Raw genomic sequence first — 16,104 nt, forward strand, 5'->3', positions numbered from 1 at the left:
AAGAATGTGTGGATTATTGTTTCAATGCTCCCAAACTTTTGTTGTGGTAAAATTAGTGTTTTCTGTGACAATGGGGGTTATTTCCTAAGGGCATATCCACTTTGCACTACAAGTGTAGTTTCAGTGCAGTCTCAAGTGCACTTGTAGTGCAAAGTGTCTTTGCCTTTAGTAAATAACACCCAACAGTGCTTTCTAATGTTACACACTCACGCCATTTTCAGGACTCCCCAAATTTATGTCAGGGTCAGCTAAAAGAAACACAAGCAGTAAATTTCAGCAAATATTTTAGTAGTTAAAATAATTTTTTTATTTAAAAAATGTCTCAGACATTGTCTGGCATATTGATGCCCCCCCTACCTGCAAAGTATTCAAGGTATCTTAGACGGACCTCGCGGGCACTCGGGGGGGCAAGCCAGGTCAGCTTCAAGCGCTGTCAGGGTTGGTTCATTTACTTGAATTCCGGCCTCAGGCCTAACTGAGGCAGCATAGTTGGCAGAATTTCTCCTTAAAAAGTTGTGGAGAACACAGCAAGCCAGGATGATGTGATTCAGTTTATACTCTGCCATGTGTATGGGTGTAAGAAATAGGCGGAACCGGCTGGCCATGATTCCAAATGTGTTCTCCACCACTCTTCTGGCTCTGGCCAGCTGGTAATTAAAAACCCTCTGGTCCGGGGTGAGGGTCCTCATAGGGAATGGCCACATAAGATGGTTCCCCAGTGCAAAAGCTTCATCTGCAATGAAGACGAATGGGAGTCCTTCCAGATTGTCTTCTGGAGTTGGCAAGTCCAAGCTGCCATTCTGGAGATGCCTGTAGAACTCCGTCTGGGCGATGACTCCACCATCTGACATCCGGCCATTCTTCCCCACGTCCACATACAGGAACTCATAAGTAGCCAACACCACCGCCAACATCACAATACTATTGAACCCCTTATAGTTGTAATAGTATGACCCCGAGTTGGGTGGTGGGACGATGTGGACGTGTTTCCCATCAATTGCCCCTCCGCAGTTAGGAAAGTCCCACCGCTGGGCAAAGTGGGAGGCCACAGTCTGCCATTCCTGTGGGTTGGAAGGAAACTGTGGAGTCAAACAAGAAAAATAAATTAATCATTTTGCACTTAAACATGGAAAGCAGATTAGACATAAACATTCTTGACCAACATCAGTATTACATTTATTTTAGGGAGTATTTAAAGACAAAGGTATAAGGTCCACCTATCAGATCCCCCCCCCCCCCCCCTCATGGGCCATTTTTTAAACTTTATGGGGGGGAGATGTTTTGGACAGGTAACCCTCTCCACTTCATTGAGAGATGAATGCCTAAATAATGTGGATTACTTTGGTCAGCCCCTCCTTACTTTACACTATTGGCAGCCCACTGGACTGGTAAGAAGTGTCATAATACAAAGATATAAATACACACTGTACACATTTGAGCACATTTTTACATTCTGCTATTACCTATCAAGATAATAATAGGATACAAAAACTTTAAACAGTACCATTTGAAAGTATTCAGGCAGGCCCTTGCACTACATGCTTTGGGGAATTCATCCATAAATCTGACCACTAAAGAGGTGGGTATAGTATATAGTCAGCAGATAGAGGATTGGTATCAGCTAAGTTAGCAGTTGGGGGGAGGGAGGGTTCCAAAAGATTTTGGGACACCAAAAAAAAAGCCTCTGGCACTCTGCCTGAATTTAAAGCACAAATCACAATTTTACACATTTTAGGGGTTGTTTAGGGTAAAGCACTACTATGGAGCTGACAAAATACATTGTTAAGTGACTACACGAGGTGAATATAGGGCCAGGAGAGCATGCTGGGGAGGTAAGTGAAGGCAAATATGCATGAAGGACAAAAAAAAATTACATAAAAATCCAGCTTGCATGAGGACAAAGGGGACATTCACAGCATATTACAATCATGGTAATTAGGGAATGAGGAAAGAAATACAATACATTATCAAACATTCTATACAATAAAATGTGATGGTAAAGGATAAAAATCTTATCTTAATATACTCCTTCTGCAGGACCTGGATGATGGCAGAACAGGTCTCTGGGATAATGATCCTCAGAGCCTGGGGGGAGATGCCTGTCGAGAACTTGAGGTCCTGCAGGCTTCTCCCTGTCGCCAAGTACCGCAGGGTGGCGACTAACCTCTGCTCCGCAGTGATGGCTTGCCTTATGCAGGTATCCTGCCTGCTGATATAGGGGGTCAGCAAAGCCAACAAACGGTGAAATATGGGGTCCGTCATCCTGAGAAAGTTCCTGAAATCATCAGGATTATTCTCATGGATCTCACGGAGCAAAGGCATGTGACAGAATTGGTCACGCTGTAGCAACCAATTCCTTGGTCCATGAACTCCTCCCCACCCTGTTCATGGACTGGGCTTGTGTCAAGGTAAGGACCCCAACACCAAGCCCCCGCACAGCACAAACTCTACGATGAGTACGTACACGCAAAATGGCTAGAAAACGGTTGGCTGTTCAGAACGAAGTAACGGAACGCACTGAAGAACAGCAAGGCATGTGAAGAGTGGTCTGAAAATCAGTAACGAACAAACACGAACACAATGACAAGTCAATTTTACTCGCTGCATGCACTGAAGACCAGATACAAACCCACAAGCACAACCTGAACAGCAGAAAACGATCTGAAAGCCACGAGTCTGAAAAAGAGCGAATTGTCTCTCACCAAACTTTTACTAACACGAGATTAGCAAAAGGAGCCCAAAGGGTGCCGCGCTTGGTTCTGAACTGCCCTTTTATAGTCTCGTCGTACGTGGTGTACGTGACCGCGTTCTTGGCGATCGGAAATTACGACAACTTTGTGCGACCGTGTGTATGCAAAACAAGTTTGAGCCAACATCCGTCGGAAAAAATCCATGGATTTTATTGTAGGTATGTCCGATCAATGTCCGATCGTGTGTACGGGGCATAAGGCTTCATGCACACGAGACGCCGGTGCAAACTCTGCTGAACACATGTTTTTAAAAGCTGAAACCGGCGTTTTGCTGGGTTTGCATGCCGCATTTAGTGGCGTTTTACCGCGTTTGCGTCTAGAAGCGTCTGCAGAGCAGATAATTACATTTTGCGACCCAACTTTGAGGCCTGGTATCTCAGGGCCACTTGGTGCTAGGAACCCCAAATTTGGTGTGCCAACACAGTGGAACTAACTCGACAACAAAGCTGGGGTTCCTAGCACCAAGTGGCCCCGAGATATGGGGCCCCAAAGTCGGGTCACAAAATGTCAAGCACTTTTCTGCAGCAGAGAATGACATTTTGATTTTTGAATTTGGGGTAGCCGCGTTTGCGTTTATAAGTGTTTTTAAAGGAACCCTATTTTTTGGACCAGAAAACACAGAAATATGATGGTAAACTGCAGCAGAGAATGACATTTTGCGACCATATCTCGGGGCCACTTGGTGCTAGGAACCCCAAATTTGGATATGTTGCTAGTTCCACTGTGTTTGCACACCAAATTTGGGGTTCCTAGAACCAAGTGGCCCCGAGATATGGGGCCCCAAAGTCAGGTAGCAAAATGTCATTCTCTGATGCAGTTTACCATCATATTTCTGTGTTTTCTGGTCCAAAAAATAGGGTTCCTTTAAAAACACTTATAAACGCAAACACGGCTAAACGCGGTACCGCGTTTAGCCGTGTTTGGCATCTAAAACGTGGAAAGCTTTTGCGTCTGAACCCATTTTTTTGCTTCTGGAAAAACAAGGTTAAACACAACTGCCTAAAAACGCCAAAAAACGAGACTGTGTACATGGACACATAGGATAACATTGAATGAGTTCAGGGGCAGTTGAAAAAAGTGTCCAACTGCCTCTGAACGCGTGTTTAACAGCATCTCGTGCGCATGAGGCCTAAGGCTCCATTCACACTGGGCTTAACAAAAGTCTGTTCTCTTTGGAATAAAAAACTCTCATATAGAGCATTTTTTGTACAAAGTTTAGACAAGTTTAGGAGAGTTTTACGTTTTTTCTGCCAGTGAGCTCCAATCAGAAACGCGTCTAAACATTAATCTCAAAATATGCCTGTAAACATCCTAATGTGCATGGACACATAGGATAACATTGAGTTGCTTCTACAGGCAGAACATAAAACTCCTGTAGAAGCAACGTTTTTTACGCCAGTATGCATGGAGCCTAATGCCGTGTACACACGGTTGGACTTTTCAGCTACAAAAGTCCGACAGCCTGTCCGACAGACTTTCGACAGACTTTCAATGGACTTTTGGCGGACTTTCAACAGACTTTCTAATGACCGGACTTTCCTACACACGATCACACCAAAGTCCGACGGATTCGTACGTGATGATGTACACCGGACTAAAATAAGGAAGTTGATAGCCAGTAGCCAATAGCTGCCCTAGTGTTGGTTTTTGTCCGTTGGACTAGCATACAGACGAGCGGATTTCTGGGTCCGGCGGAGTTACGACGTAAAGATTTGAAGCATGTTCCAAATCTAAGGTCCGTCAGATTTGCGACTGGAAAAGTCAACTGAAGGTCCAGTGAAGCCCACACACGATCAGATTGTTCGCCGGATTTGGTCCGTCAGCGTCCGTCAGACCAGTCCGGTCGAAAAGTCCGACCGTGTGTACGCCCCATAACACTTACAGAAATACTTTTGTTTACATATTCGTACACACAAAAAAATGCCATTGAATTTCTTTGAGGTGTGTTTTGGGCCACACAAAGATCAAATGTGTTTTTATCTAGTTTAACTTTACCCATAGCAGTTTGATAACAATTAATGTTCTTTAACAAAAGAACATACATTATACATTACTAATTATGATAACAACATTAGTGTGTGGCATGCTGTAAATAGCCTCGAGCATTGCTCCTGTTTCTTCTTGCTGGAGGCCGCCATTTTGTTGAAGCCCAGAGCAGTCACTTCCTTATTGTAATCTCTTCCCCACTACTTGGTCTCAAAAACTGTAAGTCACTTTCTGCAATTACCTAAAATATGTACATTTCCAGCCTTGATTGTATGTCTTGGCTCAGTTAGAAGCTTAGTGCTGAAGTTCACAGGCTGCCAATGAGGGATAAAGGGGAGAGAATCAGGGAGATAAGATAAGACACTAACCTTATAAGTTTAACTCTTTTGTGTCTCTCTAACAGCAGAATTAGTGCTGTCAACTCTTCTGATTTTCCTTTCTCCCCCCACAATCTGTGTTCCCTCAGCACAGTCTGTGTTATTTCTGTTTATTTCTTCCCCAGTAAATCTTTAAACTGATCAGCCTCTAGTTCAGTGTTTCTCAACCTTTTTGCAGTTGTAGCACCCTGATGTTTAGGCAGGGTTGATAAAAAATTTAGTTGCCAGGTGATAGTTGCCTTGGCCAATTGTTAGGAGATCAATTGATTCCTCTCTAAACCTGGACTTGTTTCACCCTTTCTCTTCTGTCACTGGGTAGCACTGAGCTAGTGACATTAGATAAGACAGGGGCTTTGCAAGCTCAGACGAGAATAGATGTAGTGTCTCAGCCAATGGGCAGGCATGTTCTTTGGTCCCTTGTCCTGTTGGGAGAGCCTATTTATTTGGGTGGAGTCAGGTGATCGGGGTTCACTGCTACCTGGACGGCTGTCTGGGTGGACGTGTGATGTGCTGCCCTGGGCTGCTAGGCCAGAAGCCTGAGGCAAATCCCAGGGACATTTAGCTGCTAGGCTGTCTGAGGGCCTTTCCAGGAGCAGGAGAGCAGCATAGGATTGGGACTGCTGACTTGTAGTCCAACCAGAAGTAGTGGTTCTGTTGGACGGGGAACCAGCTGTGGTCGGAGGTAGAAGGGGAAGCTGTCGCCACTAAAGGACCATCCACCTTGTTACCGGAGACCACTGTGAGTAAGCTGAAGCCAGTACAAGAGCAGTCTTCTCGCCAGCCGGGGATGGTGAAGAAGTGAGAAAACTTCAGTGAGTGCCAAGCCAGGGACCCAGCGAGACAGCAGAGGTGACGCTTGCAGAGCACAGTGGGTGCCAAGCCAGGGACCTAGCAGGTCAGCAGGCGTGACGATTGAAGAGTATCTGTGAGTGCCAAGTCAGGGATCCAGCCGGAATGCGGGGGTGACGCTTGAGGAAGATACTGAGCACTAAAGTGGAAGAGTGCAGGGGATCCAGTGGCTATTGGATCCAAAGTCTAGTGAAAAACTAGGAGTTCGAGCGAGTGACTGTGGAGTAAGCGGAGAACTGTTTGTGTTGTCTATAGTTGAATACAACTACTGTCAGTAACTGTTACAAGATTGTTGCCATAGGAGACAGCGATCCTACCTATACAGAAGTGGTGTCTGTCTGGAGGCCTTCACCTGTATAGCTGTCTTCCTATAGAAGTCTCGGAGTCTGCCAGTACCAATTATCATTGCATCAACTTAAGGGTGTCCTGGCCTTAACCCTCTCTCCCACAGTTCTGTCCAAGAGACAATAAATCTCTTTGCAATCAAAAAGGGTCTGGCGCCCACCTTTTCATCTTGCAGTACACCCACTATGCCTTGTAACCCACTCTACACAGAAGGATGTCAGCTGTTCCTGACTCTGGAGGTCTCGGACCTTGCTACACAGTCAAGGAATTATGCTTTATACTTTAAAATTATGCACACTTTCATGGCACCCTTAATAGTTTTACATATTGCGGTGGCATCCACACACGTAGGAGACCCAACAATAGAGATGTTTATTTCTTGCAGCGCAAATACACTTTTGCACACTGGTACTGACTAATATTTCAGAACTTGTGCTCACTCATTTTCTCTCCACCATGCTGCTAATGTGACCCCAGTGCTGACAGAGAGGGGTGAGGAGTCATACAAGGATGCTGTCTAGGTGACAGACGTCCTTCTTATCAACTGATGGCATCAGCAGTTGTTAGGGCACTGGCAGCTGGCCCACATGATGCCCAAAGTTGTAATGTTGCATGATGAAAACCTATGGCTTTGTCTAACAAAAAGGCAGGCTTAATCCACCTGCTGGCTTGTACACAATTTCTGGGCAATTTTTAGACATTCTGTCAAGGCACCCAGAACCCAGAATGCACCCTTGTTGATAAAGGCTGCTCTAGTGGCTTTGATTTTAGGTACAGTGCTGAGAAAAGAGAGCAACTAAGCATGTGCAGAGCTGGTGAGACAGCGCACCACTGGATTTTAAACAGTATAGACACTTATTTTTAATGTTTTGCATAGCTATACCTGCAACAGGGGCTGGCCTGAAGAGATCTATCAGGACTTTATTTTCTGGCTAAAGCTCCACTTTAACACTTGTTACAAAAACCCAGAGTGTATCCTCAATATGGTGTGTTGCCTGCAGCACATTACGAGCATGAAATAAAGAACACATGTGTTGCCTTACAGTGCACTGAAAAATATTAGAGCAGGTATGGTTTTTGTCCTATTGACAGGGCTCAAAATTTCAAGTCCTGAGCTAGTAGCCAGACCTTAATTTACTTGCCACCAGTTGCTCTACCTAACCCCTACCCTGCCCCACAAGTAATTCCGTCCCTAAACACACCCTCGTAAATTATCTAATGAAATGACACTGTTAAATGTTTTATGCAGAATTAAACTACAAAAATAAATATTAACAACTTTACCAATATTAACATAAAGCATATCAGTACCTATCAGTGCAGCCTCATCAGTACCCATCAGTGTAGCCTATCAGTGTCAATCAGTGCAGCCTCATCAGTGTAGCCTCATCAGTGCCCATTAGTGCAGCCTCATCAGTGCCCATCAGTGCAGGCTCATCAGTGCCCATCAGTGCCACCTATCAGTGACCATCATTGCTGCCTCATCAGTGGCCATCAGTGCTGTCTCATCAGTGCAGCCTCATCAGTGGCTATCAGTGCAGCCTATCAGTGCCCATCAGTGTAGCATATCAGTGCTGCCTTATCAGTGCAGCCTCATCAGTGGCCATCAGAGCCCCCTCATCAGTGCAGCCTATCAGTGCCCATCAGTGCAGCATATCAGTGCAGCTTCATCAGTGATCATCAGTGTCCATCAGTGCAGCCTCATCAGTGCCCATGTGTGCAGCATATTAGTACCCATCAGTGTAGCCTCATCAGTGCCCATTAGTGCAGCCTCATCAGTGCCCATCAGTGCAGCCTATCAGTGCCGCCTAACAGTGCCCATCATTGCTGCCTCATCAGTGGCCATCAGTGCCGTCTCATCAGTGCAACCTCATCAGTACCCATCAGTGTAGCCTATCAGTGTCAATCAGTGCAGCCTCATCAGTGTAGCCTCATCAGTGCCCATTAGTGCAGCCTCATCAGTGCCAATCAGTGCAGGCTCATCAGTGCCCATCAGTGCCGCCTATCAGTGACCATCATTGCTGCCTCATCAGTGGCCATCAGTGCTGTCTCATCAGTGGCTATCAGTGCAGCCTATCAGTGCCCATCAGTGTAGCATATCAGTGCTGCCTTATCAGTGCAGCCTCATCAGTGGCCATCAGAGCCCCCTCATCAGTGCAGCCTATCAGTGCCCATCAGTGCAGCATATCAGTGCAGCTTCATCAGTGATCATCAGTGGCCATCAGTGCCCATGTGTGCAGCATATTAGTACCCATCAGTGTAGCCTCATCAGTGCCCATTAGTGCAGCCTCATCATTGCCCATCAGTGCAGCCTATCAGTGCCGCCTATCAGTGCCCATCATTGCTGCCTCATCAGTGGCCATCAGTGCCGTCTCATCAGTGCAGCCTCATCAGTAACCATCAGTGCAGCCTATCAGTGTCAATCAGTGCAGCTTCATCAGTGCCCATCAGTGCAGCCTCATCAGTGTCCATCAGTTAGTCTCATCAGTGCCCATTAGTGCAGCCTCATCAGTGCTCATTAGGGCAGGCTCATCAGTGCCCATCAGTGCAGCCTCATCAGTGCCCATCAGTGCAGCTTATCAGTGCTGCCTATCAGTGACCATCATTGCTGCCTCATCAGTGGCCATCAGTGCCGTCTCATCAGTGCACCCTCATCAGTGGCTATCAGTGCAGCCTATCAGTGCCCATCAGTGCAGCATATCAGTGCAGCTTCATCAGTGATCATCAGTGTCCATCAGTGCAGCCTCATCAGTGCCCATGTGTGCAGCATATTAGTACCCATCAGTGTAGCCTCATCAGTGCCCATTAGTGCAGCCTCATCAGTGCCCATCTGTGCAGCCTATCAGCGCCGCCTATCAGTGCCCATCATTGCTGCCTCATCAGTGGCCATCAGTGCCGTCTCATCAGTGCAGCCCCATCAGTACCCATCAGTGCAGCCTATCAGTGTCAATCAGTGCAGCTTCATCAGTGCCCATCAGTGCAGCCTCATCAGTGTCCATCAGTTAGTCTCATCAGTGTCCATTAGTGCAGCCTCATCAGTGCCCATCAGTGCAGGCTCATCAGTGCCCATCAGTGCAGCCTCATCAGTGCCCATCAGTGCAGCTTATCAGTGCTGCCTATCAGTGACCATCATTGCTGCCTCATCAGTGGCCATCAGTGCCGTCTCATCAGTGCACCCTCATCAGTGGCTATCAGTGCAGCCTATCAGTGCCCATCAGTGCAGCATATCAGTGCAGCTTCATCAGTGATCATCAGTGTCCATCAGTGCAGCCTCATCAGTGCCCATGTGTGCAGCATATTAGTACCCATCAGTGTAGCCTCATCAGTGCCCATTAGTGCAGCCTCATCAGTGCCCATCAGTGCAGCCTATCAGCGCCGCCTATCAGTGCCCATCATTGCTGCCTCATCAGTGGCCATCAGTGCCGTCTCATCAGTGCAGCCTCATCAGTACCCATCAGTGCAGCCTATCAGTGTCAATCAGTGCAGCTTCATCAGTGCCCATCAGTGCAGCCTCATCAGTGTCCATCAGTTAGCCTCATCAGTGCCCATTAGTGCAGCCTCATCAGTGCCCATCAGTGCTGGCTCATCAGTGCCCATCAGTGCAGCCTCATCAGTGCCCATCAGTGCAGCTTATCAGTGCTGCCTATCAGTGACCATCATTGCTGCCTCATCAGTGGCCATCAGTGCCGTCTCATCAGTGCACCCTCATCAGTGGCTATCAGTGCAGCCTACCAGTGCCCATCAGTGCAGCATATCAGTGCTGCCTTATCAGTGCTACCCCATCAGTGCCGCCTCATCAGTGGCCATCAGAGCCCCCTCATCAGTGCAGCCTATCAGTGCCCATCAATACAGCATATCAGTGCAGCTTCATCAGTGGTCATCAGTGTCCATCAGTGCAGCCTCATCAGTGCCCATGAGTACAGCATATCATTACCCATCAGTGTAGCCTCATCAGTGCCCATTAGTGCAGCCTCATCAGTGCAGCCTATCAGTGCCCATCATTGCTGCCTCATCAGTGGCCATCAGTGCCGTCTCATCAGCGAAGCCTATCAGTGCCCATAAGTGCAGCCTATCAGTGCCCATCGGAGCTGATGTGCGTGCCCGGCAGGCATGTCTGCCGGGCACCCGCGTTCACTCCTGACAGAACGAGAACGGGGATCTGTGTGTGTAAATACACAAATCCCAGTTCTGTCAGGGGAGTAGAGACAGATCGTGTGTTCCTACTAAGTAGGAACAGCGATATGTCTCCTCCCCCAGTGACTCCCATCCCCTCACAGTTAGAAACACACATAGGGAACAAAGTTAACCCCTTGATCGCCCCCTAGTGTTAACCCCTTCCCTGGCCGTGACATTTATACAGTAATCAGTGTCTATTTTTAGCTCTGATTGCTGTATAAATGTCACTGGTCACAAAAAAAGTGTAAAACGTGTCCGCCGCAAAGTCGCAGTCCCAATAAAAATCGCATTACGAGTAAAAAAATAAATAAATAAATAAAAATGACATAAATCTATCCCCTATTTTGTAGTCGCTATAACTTTTGCGCAAACCAATCAATATTGCGTTTTTTTTTTACCAAACATATGTAGAAGAATATATATATTGGCCTAAACTGATGAAGAAATTCATTTTTTTAAAATTTTTTGGGGGGATATTTATTATAGCAAATAGTACAAAATAGTGTTTTTTTTTTTCAAGATTGTCGCTCTTTTTTGTTTATAACGCAAAAAATAAAAAACACAGAGCTGATCAAATACCACCAAAAGAAAGCTCTATTTGTGGGGAAAACAGGACATAAATTTTGTTTGGGTACAGCATCGCACGACTGTGCAATTGTCAGTTAAATCGATGCAGTGCCATATCTCAAAAAATGGCCTGGTCAGGAAGGGGGCAAATCCTTTGGGGTTGAAGTGGTTCATTCATGTTCCATATATATTTGTACATAATAAAGAAAACATATTTTTTTTTATGTATTTGATCTAGTTTAAATTTTTCAGCTGCCTATAGGCCCTTGGGAGCATTTTTTAAAATGTTATGCTCATAATTACTCAGGCTCTGTTTTCTGTTTGGCAGTGCTATACTACACCTGCTGACATTGCAAGTCTGTATTACTGTATGGAAAGGTCAATAATGGAAGCCTATGTATATCTCTTATGGCAGGTTTCCTTTAGGGTGAATAATGCAATATAACCTCAATAAACATTTTCACTGAAAATACACTGTACTTGCCCTTTCAAAAAAATGCATGAATCGGTAAACTGCAATAAAGCCATATGCAGGTAAAGTGCAAAAATGAGGGAAAAGGTGAAGTTATTATAGTTTAGCTGCTAAAAAGCTTTTTTATACAGTAAAGTATCTATTAGTAACTAAATACCAATAAGTTTTGCACTGGACATATAAAATCCAACGGACACTTCTTTATGGAATACAACTCAATAAAGGTACCCAAAGCCATTGTACCAGCTATTTATTCTGACTATTATTTTACAAATATATTTCTGCTTAAGAAAAAAGTAATATGTATATCAGACAATCCCTTAATCTGAACCTCGTAAATCAAGGTTTTCCACCTTATTTTTCATTGTGAGGACTATTTAAGAGGTATATTACATTGGTTATCATAAACAATCTTCTTCAGCTTATCTCCTATTTTAATTTTCAGTAGTATTTATATTTCAGTTTATTCTTGAAGAACTTTGCAATAAACATGCTACGAAACCACAATTCCGGACTGTCGGTGAATATCACAATCAGATGTAATACCAACTAATCTTCGCGAACATTACTTTAATCCGGCCCCTTATTTTCAGATGATTGTCAGGGAGATGGAGCTCTGGATTTACTGCATTACCTAATCCAGCCATAACTTTATAGTCAGGTTAGAGCTGTGCATATCACAAATAAAATATTAAGTGTTTTTTAGAAGGGCTTAACAGATATCAAAACATTAATCGACAATGTTAAACTCAGCCAGTCTGTCTCGTGTGCAGGGTTACAGCTGTGATTACACATGGTGATTTTAGCATAAAACCTGTGCTGGTTTGCACAAGCTCTTTACCAAGAAGAAATGCTCTACTGAACATCAGTATATTAAATATACAGTATGCAGTCCAGGTATGTGATTGATCGATTAATTGCAATGATTAGGACATAAGGCTTTACAGATAATGGTTCATTTGTATAAATTTGTTACATATAGCCCAAAGTTCTAAACAACCTAAAAAATCCTTCATTTTTAGTGAGTAAAAAACAGAATTGCTCATAGGGTACCACACAATTAGCAAGCAGGATGGTGTGGCCACTTCTTCCTCATGGGAATCTGTTATGAAGCTAAATACTTTCATGATGGTAAATGCCATTGACCTACAGGATGCTTGCTAACTCCATGGCAGGGACGCACTTGTTTAGCATCATTTTAAGCGAGGAGATTGTTTCCGAAATAGTATGCAGCTTGTAAGTCATACAATGGCAGCTTCCAGTAGACAGATTCAGCTTAATAACAGATTCCCTTAAAAAAATAAAAAATAAAAAAAAATATATATATATATACACAGTATATATATATAAGTAAATATACACAGAAATGAAATGAGAGCTGTGTGATATTCAGTGCACTAGCCACTGTGTAATCACAAAAGTATCTTCTGATTTAGGCTCGGTTCACACTGCAGCAATGCGGGAACCCTGCAAATCTACTGCGGGTTCCCGCATCGCATGTCTCCCGGCGGTAGTTCACACTGCCCTATGCGTACTGCTGGGAGTGTCAATTAAAAGTTAATGACGCCCCCAAATCCGTGTGCATATCGCAGTGCGATCTGCAAATTCGGACAGGAATCAGATCGCATGGGTGTGAACACCCATGCGATTTGATTCTGCTGAGGACCTGTGCGAATTTGATCTGAATGCGCTGCAAATTTAGCCATACTATCTGTATGGCTGAATTTGCATCCCACAGACATCGCATGTGATTTGAACGTAGCAGTGTGAACCGGCCCTTAGGCTGGGTTCACACCATTGCGAATTGCCTGCCATAGCAGGAGATTTTGACCGGCTCTCTATGGAGGCGGTTCACATATCTCCGCTACTGCTCTGGTGTGAATTTGCACAGGAGTCCTTTGCGTCTTTTGATCCATTTCATGTCCGAATTCAGCCAAAAATTTGGGCTGAAATCGGACCTGAAACGGTGAATGCACAGGACCCTTGCTGGGAGCTGCATCATTATTAGGTGTGACCCCAACCTTAAGCTTAGGACAGGTTCACTTGAAGGCTTCATGCGCATGGGCAGATTTGCCCGTACAGTGTAAATGTCACTGCATATTTCTGGTGCCCAGGATGTCCTGGAGCTGCGTACAGCCACCCATAGTCTTGAATAGGTGAAGATGGCTATACAAAGCTAAGTAGCAAGTAGTAGGAAAAAAAAAACATAGCTCTTAGGTTGCAACATGAAATTTTCCTGTTTGTATTGTGTAAGCTCAGCTGATAGGGCTTTTTCAGACTTGTAGTGCCCTCTGAAAGCAATCCACATTTGCAACACTTTTTAGAGGTCATTTGATATAATGCCAGATCTACCCTTTAATTGCATGCAGATATGGTGCACCCCCATTGAAATAAATGGGCAAGTTTGACAAGTGTTGCTGCTTGTCAAACTCTGCACCCAGAGTTAAAAATGCTACAGTTACAAGGCAAACCATTGCGGCTGCGGCATATGTACAGCCCTGTTCGGCTGTATTGTAAGGACTGGGGTGGGCAGTTGTGGAGGGGGTGTAAAACTGCAGCTCAGCCACCCGTCTGAAAGAGTCTTAAGTCATCATGACATAGTGGGAGTGACATACAGTGCTGTGAAAAAGTATTTGACCCCTTTCTGATTTTTTATTTTTCGGCATATTTGCCACACTTGATGATTGAGATCATGATTCAGATCATCATCACTTACCTCTTCTGTGCAGTGGTTTTGCACAGAGCAGCCTGGATCCTCCTCTTCTCAAGTCCCTCATTGCTGCTCCTTGCCCCTCCCTCCAATCGAGTGCCCCCACAATCAGCAGCCTCCTTTGGGGGCACTGGAGCCGAGTCACAGCTCCATGTGTCCATTCAGACATGGAGCCCCAACCCCTCTCTCCGCTGATTGGCTGACTGACTTTGATTGACAGCCGCTGGAGCCAATGACGCCGCTGCTTTGTCTCATACAATCAGGAGGAGTGTCTCAGACGGATTAGACATTCGTGGACATCGCTGGACAGAGATGGGGCTCAGGTAAGTAATTAGGGGGTGCTGGGGGGGCTGCTACACACAAAAGGTTTGCATTAAGACGAAAAACCTTCTGCCTTTACAACTCCTATAAATAGAAGCTGTCTGACAAAGTGAACAGATGAGAAACAAAGTGTTATAAAGCCATTTCTAAGGCTTTGGGACTCCAGCAAACCACAGAGCCATTATCCACAAATGGATATAACTTGGAACAGTGGTGACCGGCCTACCAAAATGACTCCAAGAGCACAATGACGACTCATCCGGGAGTCATAAAAAAACCCAGAACAACATCTAAAGAACTGCAGGGCTGACTTGCCTCAGTTAAGGTCAGTGTTCATAATTCAACGATAAGAAAGAGACTGGGAAAAAATGGCATCCATGGAAGAGTTCCAAGGCGAAAGCCACTGCTGACACAAAAGAACACAAAGGCTTGTCTCACATTTGCCAAAAAACATATTGATTATTCCAGGACTTTTTGGCAAATATTCTGTGGACTGATGAGACAAAAGTTGAACTTTTTGGGTGTGCATCCGGTTACATCTGGAGTAAACCTAACAAAGCATTTCACAAAAAGAAAAAAGATCATACCAATAGTCAAACATGGTGGTGGTAGTGTGATGGTCTGGGCTGCTCTGCAGCTTCAGGACCTGGACGACTTGCCATAATTTATGGAACCATGAATTTTGCACTCTACCAGAAAATCCTGAAGGAGAATGTCCGGCTATCAGTGTGTGACCTCAAGCTCAAGCGCACTTGGGTTATGCAGCAGAACAATAATCCAAAACACACCAGCAAGTCCACCTCCAAATGGGTCAAAAAACAAACAAAATGAAGGTTTTGGAGTGGCCTAGTCAAAATCTGGACTTAAATCCAATTGAGATGCTGTGGGCCTATTGGCAAATACCTTGGGGTGTCTACTTTCCAAAAAGGGATCATTTGGGGGGTGTTTGAACTGAAATGGCATTTTAGGGCCTCGAAAAACATTACGTGTATGGCCAGGATAAGGAGTTTCATAATGTTGGGAATACATGTAATGTTCTTTTTTTTGTTCAGCCCGATTGATGTGGATGAAGAAATCTCTGCCAGAAAAAGTGTATGACATGCACACCATTAGAAGGATCCATCACTCATACACCATCAGTAATGTTGGGCATACATGATTCCCCCATTCACACCAATCAATTTGGATGAAGAAATCTCTACCAGAAAAAAAGTGAAAAAAGTATATGCCAAAGCATAGGAACTACCGTCCACTTACCATTCTACGCTCCTAATGCTGGGCGGATGGAGAAATCTCCCCCTGCAGCACTGCAGGCACTGACCTATGTATTCTGAGAGCAGCACCCTGCTGCTGTCAGAGTATGTAGTTCAGTGTTGCAGCTGATTGGCGTTCCTGCAAAGCAAACAACAATTAACAATAACACACAGTAACTAAATAACATTAGCCACTTAAGGATCGAGCCTCTTTCTGAGATTTGGTGTTTACAAGTTAAAAACTGTTTTTTTTGCTAGAAAATTACTTAGAACCCCCAAACATTATATATATTTTTTC

The sequence above is a fragment of the Aquarana catesbeiana genome, linkage group LG02 (genome assembly GCF_042186555.1).
Source record: "Aquarana catesbeiana isolate 2022-GZ linkage group LG02, ASM4218655v1, whole genome shotgun sequence".
In the NCBI taxonomy this organism is placed as follows: Eukaryota; Metazoa; Chordata; class Amphibia; order Anura; family Ranidae; genus Aquarana; species Aquarana catesbeiana.